This window comes from Vulpes vulpes, chromosome 3 (assembly GCF_048418805.1).
Source record: "Vulpes vulpes isolate BD-2025 chromosome 3, VulVul3, whole genome shotgun sequence".
Lineage (NCBI taxonomy): Eukaryota > Metazoa > Chordata > Mammalia > Carnivora > Canidae > Vulpes > Vulpes vulpes.
Window position 1 is genome coordinate 57,597,299 of NC_132782.1, and position 20,823 is coordinate 57,618,121.

General features: G+C 37.8%; 1 long non-coding RNA gene across 2 annotated transcripts in view; it reads left to right on the forward strand.

Moving 5' to 3' along the window:
• LOC112926236 (uncharacterized) overlaps positions 1-20,823 on the forward strand; it is a 128,830-nt gene that overhangs the window by 45,196 nt on the left and 62,811 nt on the right. The gene's annotated exons all lie outside the window — the stretch shown is intronic.

A 20,823-nucleotide genomic window follows, 5' to 3' on the forward strand; every position in this document is an offset into this window, starting at 1 on the left:
TTAAGGGGCACCTAGGTGGCTCAGTCAGTTGAGTAGCCAACTCTTGATTTTGGCTCAGGTCATTATCTCAAGGTCCTAGGATGGTGCCCCACTGTGGGCTCTGTACTCAGTGGGAAGTCTGCTTGAGATTCTCACCCTTCTTCTGTCCCCCTGCCCGCAACTTGCATGCACACACTCTTTCTCTATCAAATAAATGAGTAAATCTTTTTAAAAATTCTATATATTAAGAAGTAAAAAAAGGTTGAAAACTACTTACCATACATCAATCTCAAGAGGTTAGAAAATAACAGAAAAGTGAATCCACAGAAATTAGAAGGCAGATAATAAAAACAGTTGAGAACATGAACTAAGGAAATAAAAAATAAACATTCAATAGAAAAAAATAAGGTCAAAATGCAGTCATTTGAAAAGTCTAATAAAATCTATTAACTTCTGGTGGGACTTATCAAGAAAGAAAGAGAGAAGGAAAGAAGGAACAAATAACCAATAATTATTAATATATAAAAAGATTATAAGAGGATGTGAACAACCTTATGCCAAAAAAGTTGAAAATTTAAATAAAATGATCAGATTTCTAGAAAAATAGCAAATTTAACAAAACTGACACAAGAAAACATAGAAACCTAAATACTTCTATAACTATAGAAGGAACTATACAGAAAAAAAGCCCCTAGTTAAAGCTCATCCTGAATAGAAGATCCTATGCCTGATTGGCTTAACTGGAGAGTTCTACCTAATGGGAAAAAATGCCAACATTCCATGGATGGTTTCTTGGAAGAAAAAGATACAGTGTCCAGTTAATTTCAGGAAGCTAGCTAGCATGATCCTGTGCTGGTAGCCAATAAAGACCAATTTCACTTACAAATATAGTTGCAAAAATTTTGGCAAAGTTGTTAACAAACCGAATTCAAAAATACATGAAAAAGAATACATCATGACCAAATTGGGTTTATTCTAGGAAATAAAATGTAGCTTAACATCAAAAGTTCAATAAATGAGAGGCAGGGGAAGGTGGAGGAGTAGGGTCCTCAGCTCACGTGGCCCCACCAACCTACCTAGGTAACGTTTAAACCATCCTGAACCATCCTGAATTCGACCTGAGATTTTTTTTTTAAAGATTTAATTTATTTATTCATGAGAGACACACACACAGAGAGGCAGAGACACAGACAGAGGGAGAAGCAGGCTCCCTGCAGGGAGCCCAATGTGGGACTCGAACCTGGGACCCCAGGATCCCGCCCTGGGCTGAAGGCAGGTGCCAAACCATTGAGCCACCCCGGGGATCCCCTTGACCTGAGATGTAAAGAGAGAACAGCCGGATCGCTACAGAGAAGGGTTTTCACCTCTAGCAAGATAGGAAGGCGAGAAAAGATAAAATAAAAAAGCATCCAGTGGGGGAGGGGCCTGTGAGGAGCTGGGCTAAGGGGGCGGTGGGAGCCTCAGGACAGGAGAGCACCCCCAGAAGCGGGAACTTTAAAAATCCGCACCAGGTTCTTCCCCGAGGGAAAGGCGCTGGCAGGGAACTTGGGCAGGATCCCAGGAGGGGCGGTGGAGCCCCCAGGGTCTCGGGGTCACTAACAGAGGAGGGGGCCCGGGGGAGAGCGCCCACACTCGGGGCTGAGCGTGGTAAAGGGCTGGAGCACGACTGGTGGGGCCCGGGAGCAGCTTGGAGGGGCTCGGGCGGCAGCTCCCCGGAGGGGGCTGCACGGCCCCGGAGCGATCCCAGTGGAGCAGGCCCCGGAGCCCAGGGCGTGGGGGACACAGCCGGGATCCTGCGCTCCTCCTGGACAGGCAGAGGCCCGGGAGGCCCCGAGCTGTGTAGGTCGGCGCCCCCGCCCCTGGAGCATCCAGGCCCCTGCGGACTGGGAGCCGGGAGTTACTGGGGGAGCTGACTCCAGGGCTGGAGAGCTGGCGGTGGCCAGTGGGGTTGTTCCTCCCTGTGTCACCCTGTGCCTGGGACAGAGCAGGGCTGCCAGGGAGCAGGGGCCTCACAGGATCAACAGCTCCCACTGAGCCGTGCACCTGGCAAGGGCGGGGCAGCTCCCCCAGGTGCACACACCCTAGAGTCAGCACCCCCCCCCCCGCCCCCAGACCAGCTGGAAGGACAGGGGAAGAGCAAGTTCTTAGCAGAGCAGTGCTGGAGAGCTCCAGGGGAAGTCGAGGGACTTACAGTATATAGAACCAGAGGATACCCCTCCTTTTTTTTTTCTTTTTCTAGTACAACTCGTTTTTATATCAGACTATAAATTTCCAATATTTTTTCTCTTTTTCCACCTTAACTACAGTATTTTACCACCTCTTCATTTTTAAGTTTCTTCCTTTTTGACTTGCATACTTCTACAATTACAGATATATTTTCCACTTCTAGATTCCCTTCAACATACTCAACTTATTTTTGGGAGATATACAAGATATGGTTTGGTTTTTGTTTTTTTGTTTCCTCTGCCTCAGTTTGTTCTACAATGATGGAAGTTAATACCTTTTAAAACGTGACCAGCATGCACCCAGAACCAAGTAGTATACTGTGCTGGTTCATTCTGTAAGATTATATTCTCTCTTCCTTCCCATTCTGACCCCCTCTTTTATCTCATTTATGTTTTGGTGGTCAAGGGGGGGCTCTCTACAAGCATTTCTGGTTTATATAAATTTGGGACTGAGCATCTTCTAACATACAGAACTTAATACACTCAGGACCAAGAGGATCGCCCTCTAGGACCCCTCAGGTAGAGTACATTCTCCCTTCACTACAACTTCGTCACCACCACCATCTCCCAGCACCCCATTTTTCTTCTCCTTTTTTTTTCCTCTTTACTTTCATTTTTTTCCTCTTTTCTTTTTTTTCTTCTTTGGGATTCTTGGCCTTTTATTTTTTACTACTTTGTTTTAAAATTTGTTTTTCACTTTAGTGGCCCTTTTGTTTTATTTCATTCTGATGAAATTATCTTTTGAATTTCTGGTATCTGACCTCATCAGAATCATCTAGGGTGAAATGTACTTAGGTAGTGGTTGATATTCTTGACTCAGCCCACTCATACAGCCACTCTGCACTGAGCAAAATGACTAGAAGGAATAACTCACCACAAAAGAAAGAATCAGAAACAGAACTCTCTGCCACAGAGTTACAGAATTTTGATTACAATTTGATGTCAGAAAGCCAATTCAGAAGCACAATTATAAAGCTACTGGTGGCTCTGGAAAAAAGCATAAAGGAATCAAGAGACTTCATGACTGCAGAATTTAGATCTAATCAGGCCGAAATTAAAAGCCAATTAAATGAGATGCAATCCAAACTGGAGGTCCTAACAACGAGGGTTAATGAGGTAGAAGAACGAGTGAGCAACATAGAAGACAAGTTGATGGCAAGGAAGGAAACTGAGGAAAAAAGAGAAAAACAACTAAAAGTCTATGAGGAGAGGTTAAGGGAAATAAATGATAGCCTCAGAAAGAAAAATCTATGTATGCTTGAGGTTCCAGAGGGCGCCAAGATGGACAGAAGGCCAGAAAGCATATTTGAACAAATCATAGCTGAGAACTTCCCTAATTTGGGGAGGGAAACAGGCATTCAGATCCAGGAGATAGAGAGTTTCCCCTCCCCCAAAGTCAATAAAAACCGTTCAACACCTTGACATTTAATAGTGAAACTTGCAAATTCCAAAGATAAAGAGAAAATCCTTAAAGCAGCAAGAGACAAGAGATCCCTAACTTATATGGGGAGAAATATTAAATTAATAGCAGACCTCTCCATAGAGACCTGGCAGGCCAGAAAGGGCTGGCAGGATATATTCAGGGTCTTAAATGAGAAGAAAATGCAGCCAAGAATACTTTATCCAGTAAGGCTTGCATTCAAAAGGAATAGAAGGAGAGATAAAGAGCTTCCAAAATAGGCAGAAACTGAAAGAATATGTGACCACCAAACCAGCTCTGCAAGAAATATTAAGAGGGACCCTGTAAAAGAAAGAGGAAGCCCAAAGAAATAATCCACAAAAACAAGGAGTGAATAGGTATTGTAATGACACTAAATTCATATCTTTCAATAGTTACTCTGGATGTGAATGGGCTAAATGATCCCATCAAAAGACGCAGGGTTTCGGATTGGATAAGAAAGCAAGACCCATCCATTTGCTATCTACAAGAGACTCATTTTAGACCTAAGGACACCTCCAGCCTGAAAATGAAAGGTTGGAGAACCATTTACCATTCAAATGGTCCTCAAAAGAAAGCTGGGGTAGCAATCCTCATATCAAATAAATAAAAGTTTATCCCAAAGACTAGTAAGAGATGAAGAGGGACACTATATCATACTTCAAGGGTCTATCCAACAAGAAGACCTAACAATCATGAATATTTATGTCCCTAATGTGGGAGCTGCCAAGTATGTCAATCAATTAATAACCAAAGTAAAGACAGACAATAATACACTAATAAGAGGAGACTTCAACATGGCACTTTCTGCAAATGACAGATATTCTAAGCACAACATCACCAAAGAAACAAGAGCTTTAAATGATACATTGGACCACATGGATTTCACAGATATATACAGAAGTTTCTATCTGGACACAACTGAATACATATTCTTCTCAAGTGCACATGGAACTTTCTCCAGAATAGACCACATACTGGGTCACAAATCAGGTCTCAACCGATACCAAAAGATTGGGATTGTCCCCTGCATATTTTCAGACTACAATGCTTTGAAACTAGAACTCAATCACAAGAAGAAATTTGGAAGAAACTCAAACACATGGAGGTTAAAGACCATCCTGCTAAAAGATGAAAGGGTCAACCAGGAAATTAGAGAAGAATTTAAAAGATTCATGGAAACTAATGGGAATGAAGATACAACCATTCAAAATCTCTGGGATCCAGCAAAAGCAGTCCTGAGAGGGAAATACATCGCAATACAAGCATCCCTCAAAAAACTGGAAAAAACTCAAATATACAAGCTAACCTTGCACCTAAAGGAACTGGAGAAAGAACAGCAAATAAAACCTACACCCAGCAGAAGAAGAGAGTTAATAAAGATCCAGGCAGAACTCAATAAAATAAAGACCATAAGAACTGTAGAACAGATCAACAAAACTAGGAGTTGGTTCTTTGAAAGAATTAATAGGATAGATAAGCCATTAGCCAGCCTTATTAAAAACAAAAGATAAAAGACTCTAATTAATAAAATCATGAATGAAAGAGGAGAGATCACAACCAATACCAAGGAAATACAAATTATTTTAAAAACGTATTATGAACAGCTATACGCCAATAAATTAGGCAATCTATAAGAAATGGATGCATTTCTGGAAAACCAGAAATTACCAAAACTGGAACCAGAAGAAATAGAAAACCTGAACAAGCCAATAACCAGGGAGGAAATTGAAGCAGTCATCAAAAACCTCCCAAGACACAAAAGTCCAGGGCCAGATGGTTTCCCAGGGGAATTCTATCAAACGTTTAAAGAAGAAACAATACCTATTCTACTAAAGCTGTTCCAAAAAATAGAATGGGATGGAATACTTCCAAACTCGTTCTATGAGGCCAACATCACCTTAATTCCAAAACCAGACAAAGACCCCACCAAAAAGAAGAATTATAGACCAATATCCCTGATGCAAAAATTCTCAACAAGATACTAGCCAATAGGATCTGACAGTACATTAAGAAGATTATTCACCATGACCAAGTGGGGTTTATCCCTGGGATGCAAGGCTGGTTCAACACTCATAAAGCAATCAACGTGATAGATCATATCAACAAGAGAAAAAACAAGAACCACATGATCCTCTCAATAGATGCAGAGAAAGCATTTGACAAAATACAGCATCCATTCCTGATCAAAATTCTTCAGAGTGTAGGGATAGAGGGAACATTCCTCAACATCTTAAAAGCCATCTATGAAAAGCCCACAGCAAATATCATTCTCAGAGGGGAAACGCTGAGCGCCTTTCCCCTAAGATCAGGAACATGACAGGGATGTCCACTCTCACCACTGCTATTCAACATAGTACTAGAAGTCCTAGCCTCAGCAATCAGACGACAAAAAGAAATAAAAGGCATTCAAATTGGCAAAGAAGAAGTCAAACTTGCCCTCTTCGCAGATGATGTGATACTGTACATAGAAAACCCAAAAGACTCCACCCCAAGATTGCTAGAACTCATACAGCAATTAGGCAGTGTGGCAGGATACAAAATCAATGCCCAGAAATCAGTGGCATTTCTATACACTAACAATGAGACTGAAGAAAAAGAAATTAAGGAGTCAATCCCATTTACAATTGCACCCAAAAGAAGATACCTAGGAATAAACCTAACCAAAGAGGTAAAGGATCTATACCCTAAAAACTACAGAACGCTTCTGAAAGAAATTGAGGAAGATACAAAGAGATGGAAAAATATTCCATGCTCATGCATTGGAAGAATACATATTGTGAAAATGTCAATGCTACCCAGGGCGATTTATACATTGCAATCCCTATCAAAATGCAATCCCTATCAAAAACCATGGACTTTCTTCAGAGAGTTGGAACAAATAATCTAAAGATTTGTGTGGAATTAGAAAAGACCCTGAATAGCCAGGGGAATATTGAAAAAGAAAACCAGAGCCGGGGGCATCACAATGCTGGATTTCAAGCTGTATTACAAAGCTGTGATCATCAAGACAGTGTGGTACTGGCACAAAAACAGACACACAGATCAATGGAACAGAATGGAGAATCCAGAAATGGACTCTCAACTCTATGGTCAACTAATATTTGACAAAGCAGGAAAGACTATCCACTGGAAAAAGGACAGCCTCTTCAATAAATGGTGCTGGGAAAATTGGACAGCCACGTGCAGAAGAATGAAACTAGACTGTTGTCTTACACGATACACAAAGATAAACTCAAAATGGATGAAAGATCTAAATGTGAGACAAGAATCCATCAAAATCCTAGAGGAGAACACAGGCAACACCCTTTTTGAACTTGGCCACAGTAACTTCTTGCAAGATACATCCACGAAGGCAAAGGAAACAAAAGCAAAAATGAACTATTGGGACTTCATCAAGATAAAAAGCTTTTGCACAAGAAAGGATACAGTCAACAAAACTAAAAGACAACCTACAGAATGGGAGAAGATATTTGCAAATGACATATCAGATAAAGGGCTAGTAGCGAGGATCTATAAAGAACTTATTAAACTCAATATCCAAGGAACAAACAATCTAATCATGGAATGGGCAGAAGACATGAACAGAAATTTCACAGAGGAAGATATACACATGGCCAACAAGCACGTGAGAAAATGCTCTGCATCACTTGCCATCAGGGAAATACAAATCAAAACCACAATGAGATACCACCTCCCACCAGTGAGAATGGGGAAAATGAACAAGACAGGAAACAACAAATGTTGGAGAGGATGTGGAGAAAGGGGAACCCTCTTGCACTGTTGGTGGGAATGTGAACTGGTGCAGCCACTCTGGAAAACAGTGTGGAGGTTCCTCAAAGAGTTAAAAATAGATCTGCCCTACAACTCAGCAATTGCACTACTGGGGTTTTACTCCAAAGATACAGATGCAGTGAAAGACCGAGACACCTGCACCCTGAAATTTATAGCAGGAATGTCCACAATAACCAAACTGTGGAAGGAGCCTCGGTGTCCATCGAAAGATGAATGGATAAAGAAGATGTGGTCTATGTATACAATGGAATATTACTCAGCCATTAGAAACAATGAATACCCACCATTTGCTTCAACGTGGATAGAACTGGAGGATATTATGCTGAGTGAAGTAAGTCAATCGGAGAAGGACAATCATTTTATGGTTTCATTCATATGGGGAATATAAAAAATAGTGAAAGGAATTATAGGGGAAAGGAGAGAAAATGAGTGAGAAATATCAGAGAGGGAGACAGAACATGAGAGACCCCTAACTCTGGGAAACGAACAAGGGGTAGTGGAAGGGGAGGTGGGCAGGGGAATAGGGTGACTGGGTGACAGGTACTGAGGGGGACACTTGATGGGATGAGCACTGGGTGTTATACTATATGTTGGCAAATCGAACTCCAATAAAAAATATACAAAAAAAGTTCAATAAATGTAAATGTTTACATTGACAGATTATATGAGGAAAGTCATATAACCATCTCAACTGATTCAGGAAACACATTTGAAAAATTCAACATCTATTCATAATTTGGAAAAAATAGTGTTGGTAAACTAGGAATAGAAAAGAAATTTTTATTTTTATTTTTTTATTTTTTTAATTTTTTAAAAATTTTTATTTATTATTTATGTATTATAGTCACAGAGAGAGAGAGAGAGAGGCAGAGACACAGGCAGAGGGAGAAGCAGGCTCCATGCACCGGGACCCCGATGTGGGATTCGATCCCGGGTCTCCAGGATCGCGCCCTGGGCCAAAGGCGGGCGCCAAACCGCTGCGCCACCCAGGGATCCCTAAAAAAGAAATTTTTAAATATAAAGGATAAAGAATATCTAAAACAAAAACAGAGAACTAATTGAATGTTGGAATCTTTCTCTTTCTCTTTAAAATCAGTGTATTGATCATGTTCAAAATTTTCTCTATCTTATGATGTTTTGACATCTTAAATATTTTGCTCATGAAAGAGTGAGTGACCTCCCAAGGCCAGCTAATTCCTCAAATTAGTAAATAATTTACTTGGGAGCCAGCCACTCACATGCAAGCTAACCACCTCCTTTATCTAACTCTCACACACTTAACCAATATTTCTCCTGGCTGAAATCATCCCTGGGAAAATACCAGGAAGCTAGAGACAACCCCTGTATTCCAAGGTCCATCTTTTACTGTTCAAACTAGCCAATCCTAAACTGCTTATTCTGTCCTTTTTCATGGAAACTCCAATAAAAGTTCAGGGCCTAGGCTTTTCCCTCCCTTCTATATGCCTCTGGACCACACTAGGTCCCCATGTGGTCCTATATGATGTGGTACGGCCTTTTCTTTTTGGAAATGTAAGTACTAAGTTCTTCTTTGATGGCATTAACTTCTTTGTGTCATCACCTGGTCACCTCCATAAATTAATATCCTGTAGGTACAAATGAGAGAATTAGGAAAAGTACAAAGATGCTCACTCTAAGTATTTTTTAAAAGATTTTATTTATTTATTCATGAGAGACACACAGAGAGGCAGAGACACAGGCAGAGGGAGAAGCAGGCTCCATGCAGGGAGCCCGATGCGGGACTCGATCCCAGGACTCTAGGATCAGGCCCTGGGCTGTAGGCGGTGCTAAACCTCTGAGCCACCCTGGCTGCCCAACTATTAGTATTTCTATCTAGAATTTTAGGTCAGACCCAATCAGAGCAGGTAGATAAGAAAATAAAATAAGAATTATATAGATTGGAAAGGAAGAAACAAATTGTCATTTTTCAAAGATGATATGATTATAACATAGAAAGTTATATCATATAAAGGACCTATGAATACATTACTAAAATTATAATTATTTAAAGCTATAAGTTATTGTTAATGACAATTACACATTATTAAAATTATTACCAAATTGAGTGGTATGGACAAAATCAGTATAAACATTAGTTGCATTTCTATATACCAGTAATCAACATTTAGAAAGGAAATAAAAGATAGTCTTCAAAATTGCATAAGAAGTCAGGTGCCTAGGTGTAACTCTGAAAAAAAATGTGCAAGACTTTTGTGAAGAAAACTACAAAACTTAATGAAATAAAAGCAACTTAAATAAATGTACCACAAATGTACCATATTTATGAATTTGATGACTCAACATTTTAAAAAATGTTAATTTTTTCAAATTAATCTACAGATTGAATGTACTCCCAACCAAAATAGCAACATTGTTTCCTGTTTCTCCTTCTCTTCCTCTCTCTCTGTGCATGTGTGTGTAAAACTTGACAAGCTAATTCCAAAACTGATATGGAAATGCATAGGGTCAAAGATAGCCAGGATAATCTAGAGGAAGAAGACCAACATGGGAAGACTTGCTCTACTTGATATTAAGACTTAAAACTATTAGTAATTAAGAAGCGTCATTTTGGTTCAAGGATAGACAAATAGACAAATAATTATAAACGAACATAATAGTTTAAAACCCATACATATATTTATGGGTTGGTTATATTATTTATTTCAAGGAAGGCAATACAGAATAGTAGGGAAAGGACTATATTTTCAGTAAAAAGTGTTGGTACTCATGAGCCATAAATGCAAAAAGGAGAAAGAGAAAAGAAAGAAATTGGATTCACAATTAACATCATGACTTAAGTAAATTTTAGGTGGAAAGTAGATCTCAATGTCAAATGCAAAACACAGTGTTTTGAAGATAATCTAGGATGATATCTTCATGCTTATGGGCTAGGAAAAGATATTTTTAAATAAGGCATGGAAAAAGATTGCTAAATTTTACTACATGTGTCAGAAGACACATTTAAGACGCATTAAGGGAAGGAAAAGGAAAGTCACCAAATGGAGAAAACACTTGCAACACATCTAACAGAGGGCTCACGTCTATATATAAAAATCATCTGTAATTCCTTCAATTTCCTTTAAGGAAAATACCAAATAACTCAACAGAAAAATGTAACAGATTTAAACAGACAATTCACAAAAGAGGATGTCCAAATGGCCAGTAAATATATGTAAAGGCATTTAGACTCATAAATGAGGTCATGGAAGTTAAAACTACAGTGAGGTACAATTACATGCCCATCAGATTGTGTGAAATTAAAATTCTAACCCTGAGAAGTGTTGGCAAAAATGTGGAACAATAGCAACTTTCAGACAGTGTTGGTGTTGTGGAGGGTAGTGCACTGATTCAACCATTCCAGAAAACTGACAGCATCCTATAAAGTTGTAGATTTGCATAGCCTATAACTTAGAGATTCCTCTCCTCAGTATATACTCTAAAGAAATGTGTGATTATGGTTTTCAGGATATGTACATATGAGTGTTTATAAAGCTTTAATCAAAATAGCCCTGAACTAGAAACAACTCAAAACCCATTAACAACAGAGGGGTTAAATAAATTATAGTATCATAAAATGAAATACTATACAGTAAGAAAAACATGAAGGAACAATGACATACAAGTGCATGGATGAGTTTTATGTACCTAATTTTGAGTAAAGAAAAACTAAAAAAAAAAAAAACTAGATGCAAAAAAGTACATACTTTTTAAATATTCTGTTTAAACAAGTTTCAAAAATGGCCCAAACTAGATTACATTAGTTAGGAACTTGTACTTGGATAGTAAACTATAAAGTAATGCAGAGAGATAATCACTATAAAATTCAAGAGAATTGGGGCACCTACGTGGCTCAGTGGTTGAGCATCTGCCTTTGGTTCACGTCGTGATCCTGGGGTTCTGGCATTGAGTCCCACATCCGGCTCCCTGTGAGGAGCCTGCTTCTCCCTCTGCCTGTGTCTCTGCTTCTGTCTGTGTCACTCATGAATAAATAAATAAAATCTAAAAAAAAATTCAAGAGAATTGTCTGAATCAGGGCATTCTTAGGATTTTCCCAGGGTCAGGAGGGTAGTGAGCTGCAAAATTTAAGTGAATTTAAACAATATAACACTCTGAAGGGTATGGGATGGAATTCTCTTTTACTATGCAGATTTGAAATAAAACCCTGAGGCAAGAAGGATGAGTGGGAATAATCTGGAACAGACAGGATCCCTTTTGGAAGGGCAGAGGGCAGCTGGAGAAGAGGCTCTGTCCAGTCAAAGAGTCTCATGAAGGTCTTGAGTGGATACAAGAACAGGAGTCACAGTGTTGGTACTGAATACATTACACATTTCACAATTTGTCCTTTGACTTATCTTGCATAGGAATTAATTGTACAACTAGATATTCCAGGATACTCTAGATTCCAAGTGTTCATGTTACCTGAAACAGATCTATTGCTCACTGAATTATGCACAGTTGAACCTTGACAACTCTGACCCTTGATAACTTGAGTTTGCACTGAATGGATCCACTTATGCATGGATTTTCTTTTTTATAAATACAGTACAGTGCTGTAAATATATTTTCTCTGAAGATTTTCTTAATTGCATTTAATTGTCTCTAGCTTACTTCACTGTAGGAATATAGTATATAAAACATACAGCATACAAAGTATGTGTTATTTCACATCAACTGTATGTGTTATTGATTGGTAAGGCTTCTGGTCAACAGTAGGCTATTAGTAGTTAGGTTTTTTGGAGCAGTCAAAAGTTATAAAGGAATTTTGACTGCCCTGCAGGGGGTGCCTTGGCACCCCTAATGCTCTTGTTATTCAAATTTCAACTATTATTTCTTTTTATATATTTTGTATTTCTCTTCATATAATTTATAGTAAAAACGATTCATTAAATGTATCCATAAAACCCTTAAACAATTTCCAAATAAATCAATTCACACTTGAGAGGAAATTTTTTAAGAAAGCAGGCATTCTGATTGTTGGTTCAGGGACTTTGACCAACTGTCACCATAGTGCTGAGAATCGAGACTCTGGTCTCCTCATACACCTCAGCTTGAGTGGTGAAGTTGGGGTACAGCAGGGGGTCTTCCAGTCACAAGGGGTTAGAAGTTCATGCATGTGGAATTTTGGGAAGTGCAACTGTGCTGTTTATAACTTAAGACAAAGTGGAACAGTTAAACTGAAGCCAGTGACAACCCATATGGTAAATGACTATTTCAAAGAACTTTCTGGTTGTATGTTTTGTAGAAGATATCTCATCTGTTGTTGCTAAAATAACTGGCATTTTTTTCCCTGTTGATTTTTCTCCTTAGATTCCTCAAGGCCTATAATTTCCTGTGGGCTTCAAAACAAGAGTAAGAAATAGTTTGGTGTTACTTGGGTGGGTGGATGGTGGTGGATGGCATAGATGTGAGGGTGAAGAAGAAAACGCCCACCTTGATATGGCTGTTGCTGTAGCTCAACTCAGAAATGATGGTAGAAATAATGAGGAAAATAATAGCAGCTTTAAAAATGATTTGGCAGCAATTTTATTTGTTGTATAATAAAATGGCTGGCCTGCGGCTATATATGTAGAGTTAGGAGTAAATTTTCAAAGCATGCTCAGGAGGCATGCATGGTAATCCTATTATCTGATAACAGGATTTGTGCACATACCTCCCACATGCAGCATCAGTAACCCACCCTTTTAGTATTGCTGTGAAATGCAATTTGTGTGCAGATGAAAAGTTTACAGAACATGGGCCTGTGCCATGAAGCTCAACAAAGCCAGCGCACTGTGTGGCAAGGTTTCTGAACCCAACCCCTGTTGTTCCTGCTGTCTCCTTCCTTACTGATTTCTGTCCCTTGGCCAAGCAGGCTTTGTGATAGTCTGCATCGACCCAGAAACTTGCAAAATGAGCTAATCGAATAGGTGCAGCAGAAACCAACCTTGAGTTTCTAGGATGCTTTGGAGACATGCCATACACAGGAGGTGGAGACATGACTTTGTCAAACAAATGGTGGTAGAATGTAAGGGGCCAAGAGGCCAAACGGCATGAATTTTGGCTAATTATTTTACAGAAACATCCATAGAAATAGAGGAAGCAGGAACAAGAGCCAAATGCGTGACAGGCAATGTCTCACTCCGTCAAGGCTGCCATAACAAAATAGCACAGACTAGATGGGTGTAAGCAACAGAAGTTTATTTCCCCACAGTTCTGGAGGTTTGAAGTCCAAGATCAAGGTGTCATAAAGTCTGGTTTCTCCTGAGGCCTCTCTGCTTGGTTCACAGATGGACACTTTCTCACTCAGTTCTTACATGGACTGTCCTCACCAGACCCTCTGATGTTTTTTCTTCTTGTGACATGAGTCACATTGCATTTGGAACCCACTTTATGAAATCACTTAAATTTAACCTTAACCACCTATTTCCAAATAGTCACACTGAGGCTAAGGTTTCCACATACGAATTTTGGGGGAATACAGTTAAGTCCATAACAGAAAATGACATAGGTGGTGCTTTAAAAATAAGGTCTCACTATTCACATTTTAAGGTTTTTGTTTACACATGCTCTATCTTCCCTCTTTTTAAAATAAAAAATTATTTATTTATTCATGAGAAACATGGAGAGAGGGGCAGAGACACAGGCAGAGGGAGAAGCAGATTTCCTGCGGGGAACCTGATGCGGACTTGATCCAGGGACCCCAGGATCATGCCCTGAGCCAAAGGCAGATGCTCAACCGCTGAGCCACCCAGGTGTCCCCCTATCTTCCTTTCTGATAGACTTACAATAACTGATATATATATCTTTACATAAACATCATATGAAAAGCAGAAGATGTTAGTGATAGAAGCTCTTGTGAAAAGTATGGAAAAGAATATACTTCCATTGCTTATGAGTGAGAAAGTAGATTCATGCTTTCATTTTCTAGAAAAAGGGTTATATGGTAAATTCACACATTGATATGTGAATTTCTTGATTCCTTCCAACAAATCAATCAAGATGGGAAAATTTTTTAAAATGTATTTATGTTGACCATTGCTCTTAATAACATGTAATCATACATGGTTTAAAGAATGTATGGCTGTTCAGTGTGCAATAGATATAGCAATGAGTGTAGGACAAACATTTGGTTAGGGGAAAACTCCAAACCATAAGATAGTATGAAACTTGGGTATAGGGACTCTGTTGGTAGAAATAGGTTGATGGGGAAATAGGTTGTTCTAGGTCTTTTTCTTCCCTATATAAATGTTGGGATCAGCTTGATTACTTCTACAAGAGTATGCTGAGATATTGATTGGGAATGTGTTGAATCTGTAAATCTCTTTGGGAAGAACTGATGTCTTCACAATATTGAGTATTCTGATTCTGTGCAATTCAGTACATTTTCTTAGTTCTTTAATTTTTCTTAACATTGCTTTTTACTTTTCAGTGTACAGCGTTTGCACTATTTTGCTAGATTTATCGCTGAGCATTTCATTTTTTTGATGCTATTGTAAATAATTCTGCTTTTATGTTTTTTATTTTTATTTTTTTAAAGATTATTTATTTATGATATATATAGAGAGAAAGAGAGAGAGAGAGAGGCAGAGACACAGGAGGAGGGAGAGGTAGGCTCCATGCCGGGAGCCTGACATGGGACTCGATCCCAGGACTCCAGGATCGCGCCCTGGGCCAAAGACAGGTGCTAAACCGCTGAGCCACCCAGGGATCCCAATAATTCTGCTTTTAAATTTTGATGTCTAATTATTCACTAATAGTATGTAGAATTATAATTGATTTTTTATATTGACTGTATATCCTGCAATCTTTTAAACTTATAGTTTAGTCTTTTTAAAAACATATTCTTTGGGGGACACCTGGGTGGCTCAGTGGTTGAGCATCTGCCTTCAGTTCAGGTCATGATCCTGGGGCCCTGGGATTGAGTCCCATATCAGGCTCCCTGCAGGGAGCCTGCTTCTCCCTCTGCCTATGTCTCTGCCTTTTTCCCTGTGTCTCTCATGAATAAATAAATAAAATCTTAAAAAAAATATTCTTCAGGATTTTCTACATAGAAAATTAGGCCTACTATAAATAGAGGTGGGCTTATTTATTTCTAATATGTATGCCTTTTATTTTTTTCTTATTTTATTTTATTTATTTTTAACAATTTTATTTATTTGACAGAGAGCGAGACCGAGACAGAACAAGAGCGAGCAAGAAGCAAGAGAGAGAGCACAGTAGGCAGAGTGGCAGGCAGAGGGAGAGGAAGAAGCAGGCTCCCTGCTCAGCAGGGAGTGTGACATGCGGCTCTATTCCAGGGCCCTGGGATCATGACCTGGGCTGAAGGAAGCCGCTTAACCAACTAAGCCACCAACGTGCCCCTCTTATTTTATTCCATTGGATCTCATTATGATGTAGAATAGCACTGAGGTGGACATCCTTATCTTGTTCCTAATCTTAGAGGGAAAGCAATCAGTCTTTTTTTTTTTTAAGATTTATTTATTTATTTATTTATGATAGAGAGAGAAAGAGAGAGAGAGAGAGGCAGAGCCACAGGAGGAGGGAGAAGCAGGCTCCATGCCGGGAGCCCTATGTGGGACTCCATCCCGGGATTCCAGGATCACGCCCTGGGCCAAAGGCAGGTGCTAAACAGCTGAGCCACCCAGGGATCCCCAGCAATCAGTCTTTTATCATGAAGTATGATATTAAATATAACATTATTTTTGTAGATGCCCTTTATTGATTTTTAACTTAAGAAACTAGAAGAAGAAAAAAGTCAAGCCCCAAATAAACAGAATAAGGGGAAACAATAAAGATAGCAGAAATCAATGAAATAGGAAACAGAAAGCAATAGAGAAAAGCTAATGAAATGAAAAACTCGTTATTTGAAGAGATTAGTAAAATGGATAAATCTCCAGTTAAACTGAGAAGAAAAGAGATGACATAAGTTAACCACTGTCAGGCATGAAAAAGAGGATGTAAGTACCAAGCTTACAGTGCTTGCCCAAGCGATAACAGTGTGTTACTTGAATCATTAAATTTCTATGTAAATGAGGATTTTTGCTATTTCCTAGGCTGGTGATTCTCAAACTTAAGTATGCAATTGCCTTTAGGGTTTAAATTTGTTGAAACACAGATTGCTAGGTCCTGGGTTTCTGATTTAGGAGTTTGGGGGTGAGGCCTGAGAATCTGCATTTCTAAATTTATTACGTGATGGAGACTACACTTTGAGAGCAGCGACTGTGTTAGATACAAAGCCTTTAGGACACTGACTCTACTTACATCTCTTTTGATTTCTGTTATCACTATAATATATGTATTTAATACTCCATGATGCAATAGTCTTCCTGTTTTATATAATAAATATTCGTTTATATTTACCCATATCTTATCCTTTCTATTGTTTTTCCTTTTTTTTTTTCATCTTTGGGCTTCTATCTGGGATTATCTAGCTTTCTGCCTAAAGAACACCCTTCAGCATTTCCTTTAGTAAATATCTGCTAGGGATAAATTCACCCAATTTTTGTGTCTGAATCTATCTTTATTTTACTTTTATCTTTGATGACTATTTTTGGTGAATATGAAACTCTACATTTCTGTTATTCTCTTTTAGCATGTTATCTTTTGACTTTCATAATTTCTGTTGAGAAGATGGCTATTCATATTACTGTTGTCCCTTTGAAGGTAATGTTTTTTCTTTTCAGAGACTTTTAAGATTTGCTCTTTGTCTTTGGTTTTCAGCTCTTTTACTCCGATATGCTGGTTATATTTTCTTTGTAGTTATTCTGATTAAGAGTCATGGGACTTCCTGAATGTATGGCTTGACGTCTTATTAAGACGTCATCAAGTTTATATTATTGTTCTTTGACTTTCAACTATATTGTCACAGAATATGGTCTTAATGATACTGATTCTTTGAGATGTATTGATACTTGATTTACGGCTAAGTAGTTGTGTTTTGGAAATATTGCTTGTGACTTGAGAAGAGCGTGTATTCTCTAGTTGTCAGACACATAATTTAAAATATGTTAATTATAACAATTTTGTGATATATATTCTTTAAATATCCTTTATCTGTATTAATTTTTTTCTAGACCACCAATAATTACTAGAGGTGTGCCAAAATATCTTATGATAATTTTTTTTTTTTTTTAAGATTTTAGGGATCTCTGGATGGCTCAGCAGTTTAGCACCTACCTGCCTTTGGTCCAGGGAGTGATCCTGGAGACCCAGGATGGAGTCCCACGTCGGGCTCCCTGCGTGGAGCTTGCTTCTCCCTCTGGCTGTGTCTCTGCCTCTCTCTCTCTCTGTGTCTCTCATGAATAAATAAAATCTTAAAAAAAAAAGGAAAACTTTTCTTGTTATATAGTGACCTTCTCTATTCCCAGTAATGCTCTTTGTCTTACATTATGCTTTAACTAATATTAATGTAGCAATCTCTGCATTATATTGGTATTTGTTTGGTACTTATTTTTTAATCTTTACATATTATTCTCTATATTACTTTCTTTACTTTCTGTATCTTTATATTTTAGGTATGACTATCATAAACAGTATAACAATATTTTTCTTTTACCTTGTGCTTAATTCATTTACATTTACTGTTATTATTGTTACATTTGGACTACTTGTTTCTATCAATGTAAATTTTCCTGTTTCACTCTTGCTTCTATCATCCCCTTGCCTTTTTAAAATTAATTCAGTTTTTTAGTTAATTTTTTTAACACAAATTTTCTCTCCCTACTAGTTAAATAATACATTATTTTCTTTTAGTAACTAACACTGAAATTTTATCAAATGTATTCAATTTAATTAAGTTTCAATTAAGATAATACATGTGCTCCTGAAAAATACAAAGATCTTAGAACACTTTCCATTAGCTACTCACTTTTGATTTAGATGTTACTAGAGGCTAGAAGTTTAGTTCTATGCTCTATTTTTTTTTTTAAGATTTATTTGAGAGAGAGAAAGAGAGAGAGAGAAAGCAAGCGAGCAGGGGGGAAGTGCAGAGGGAGAAAGAGAGAATCTCCAGCAGACTCCCTGCTGAGTGAGGAACCCCATGACCCTGAGATCATGCATGACCTGAGCCAAAATCAAGAGGCAGACACTTAATCAACTGAGTCACCCAGAAGCCCCATATACTCTATTTTCTAAATATGGTAAATTACTTCTCCTCCTCCTTTCCCCCTTTCTCCTCTTTCTCTTTTGTCCTTTTCTTTCTTTTTCACACATATGATATCATTTTAAATGTATCCACATCTTAACCAATTTATTCACTATTCTTTTTGCATTTCAGACTTTCCCTTAGCAATAATTTTCTTTTTTACTGAAACATATTCTTTAGAAGTTCCTATGGTGAAGATCTGTTGGTGGCAAACTCTCTAGGTTTTTGCTCAACTAAAAATGTCTTTATATTCTCATTATTTCTGAAAAGATAGTTTTGATGAATATATAATTTTAAATTGATGGTTAATTTCTCTTGACATTTTGAAGTTAATATTCCCTTTTGCTCTGTTTTCAGTGTTGAGAGTCTAAACATCATTCCTTTTCTCTCATGTTGCTTTTAATTTTTTTTTTTTGTCTTTTGCGGCTTGTAATTTCACTGGAATGTGTATCTTTGTGGATTTTTAAAATTTGTCTTGCTTATTATGTATTGACTTCCTTTATCTGTGATTTAATGTATCTCATCAATTCTGGAAAGATCTTGGTCATTTTTTCCTCAGATACTATAGCTCCTCCATTCTCTCTATTCTCTTTTCTAGGACTCTGACTGGATGTATAGTAAAATCTTTTATTTTATCCCCTGCATCTTTCCATATCTATTTTAATGTTTATCATCTTTTTTTCTTTACACCGGACCCTGGCTATTTCTTTCAGATATATTGTCCAATTTACCAATTCTTCCTTTATTAACATCTAATCTGCAATCTAACCCATCCTTTTAAGTTTTCAACAATCATATTTTTTATTTCTAAAAGTTTTTTCTTTTTTATTTTTCAAATCTGCAGATAGTTTTGAAAGTCTCTTAACAATTACTCATTTTTTGAATATCTTTATTTAAACAGTTTATATATAGCAATTTTATATTCTGTATCTGACAATTCCAGAGTGTGACTTCCTTGGTTAAATCTGTTTATCATTACTGATGATTTGCAATAGTGGTGTCTTCTATGCGTATTTTCCGATCTTGGTTTTAAACTTGTATTTGCTTGCTCTGAATCTGTAGGGATTGGGAATGCAGTGGGGCTTTCTCCAGGAAATATTTATTATTGCTTTGTCTAGGAAACAGGGAGACTACTGACCTGCAACATTTTAGTTCTGTTTAAGAATATCAGCTTCATGTGGGCTCTCAAGTTCAACCCTTGTGGTTGCTTCTAGCCCAAGACTTAATCCAGCTTTCACAACTCGGATACTGGCTTTTGCCTTCAGGACAGTCCACCTTTCTCTTTCCATTACTGCTTATGTGCATTTTAAAAATTTACTTTTGGAAAGAGTATCCTGAAGATTCTTCCTCTTTCTTACAAATTCAGAAATGCAATACAGGATGGTTTATCCAGGACCTACTTGCTTTATGGTCAGAAGACTTTTCAGAATATTTAGTTCTTTTTACTGCCGGATGTGGAAATCTGAGGCCTTTTTTGTTCAAGTGCCTCTTTAATAAGGCTTGAAATATTTACAACTAGTTCTTCGGCTGGGTTTTAAAAAGGTAATTCAGACAACAAAACCTATCTTAATCATCATGATCAAGCAGTGTTCCTTATAGCTCCAGTTTTATGATCTTCCCATTTACTTTATCTTGCATGTGGAATGTAAACTTGCCATGGAAGGCTAGATTTAGAATGTTCAAATGAGCAATTATCTTTTAACACCAACACAAGTCATGCATACAATTTGGCAGATTGAAGATTACATACAGAAGAGACTTGAAGTTTCTTGCAAAACAAATAGAGGAGTGAGAACATTACTGAGTGAAAGCCAATGAGCTCCATCTCTTTAAAAAGTTAAATAAAACTTTTCTTTTTTTTTTTTTAACAATTCAATGGCTTGACATTAATAAAGGTTGACAGTCTTTAAAAATTCATAAAAATGTTCTCTTTGCCCATGATACATGTCCAGTGTATTCAAAGATTTTTCGTGAATGTAACAGTGTATAGATTCGCTTTTAAGGGTAAGGCTGACTGTGTAAAGATTAATAGGCCTTTCTGAATCCTATACTTAAAGTTAAAAACAGATAGTGTAAGGAGAAATACCACCAATACATCAACTGCAATCTCATCCTAAACAATAATCCTTGTAAAATCATGAGCTTGATATACCAGTTATATTTTCCTACAATATACAATGTGTCCTTTGCCATAGGTGTATCTCAGTTCAGAAAACACCATATTCAGGCAAGAAGAAGCTGTGAGT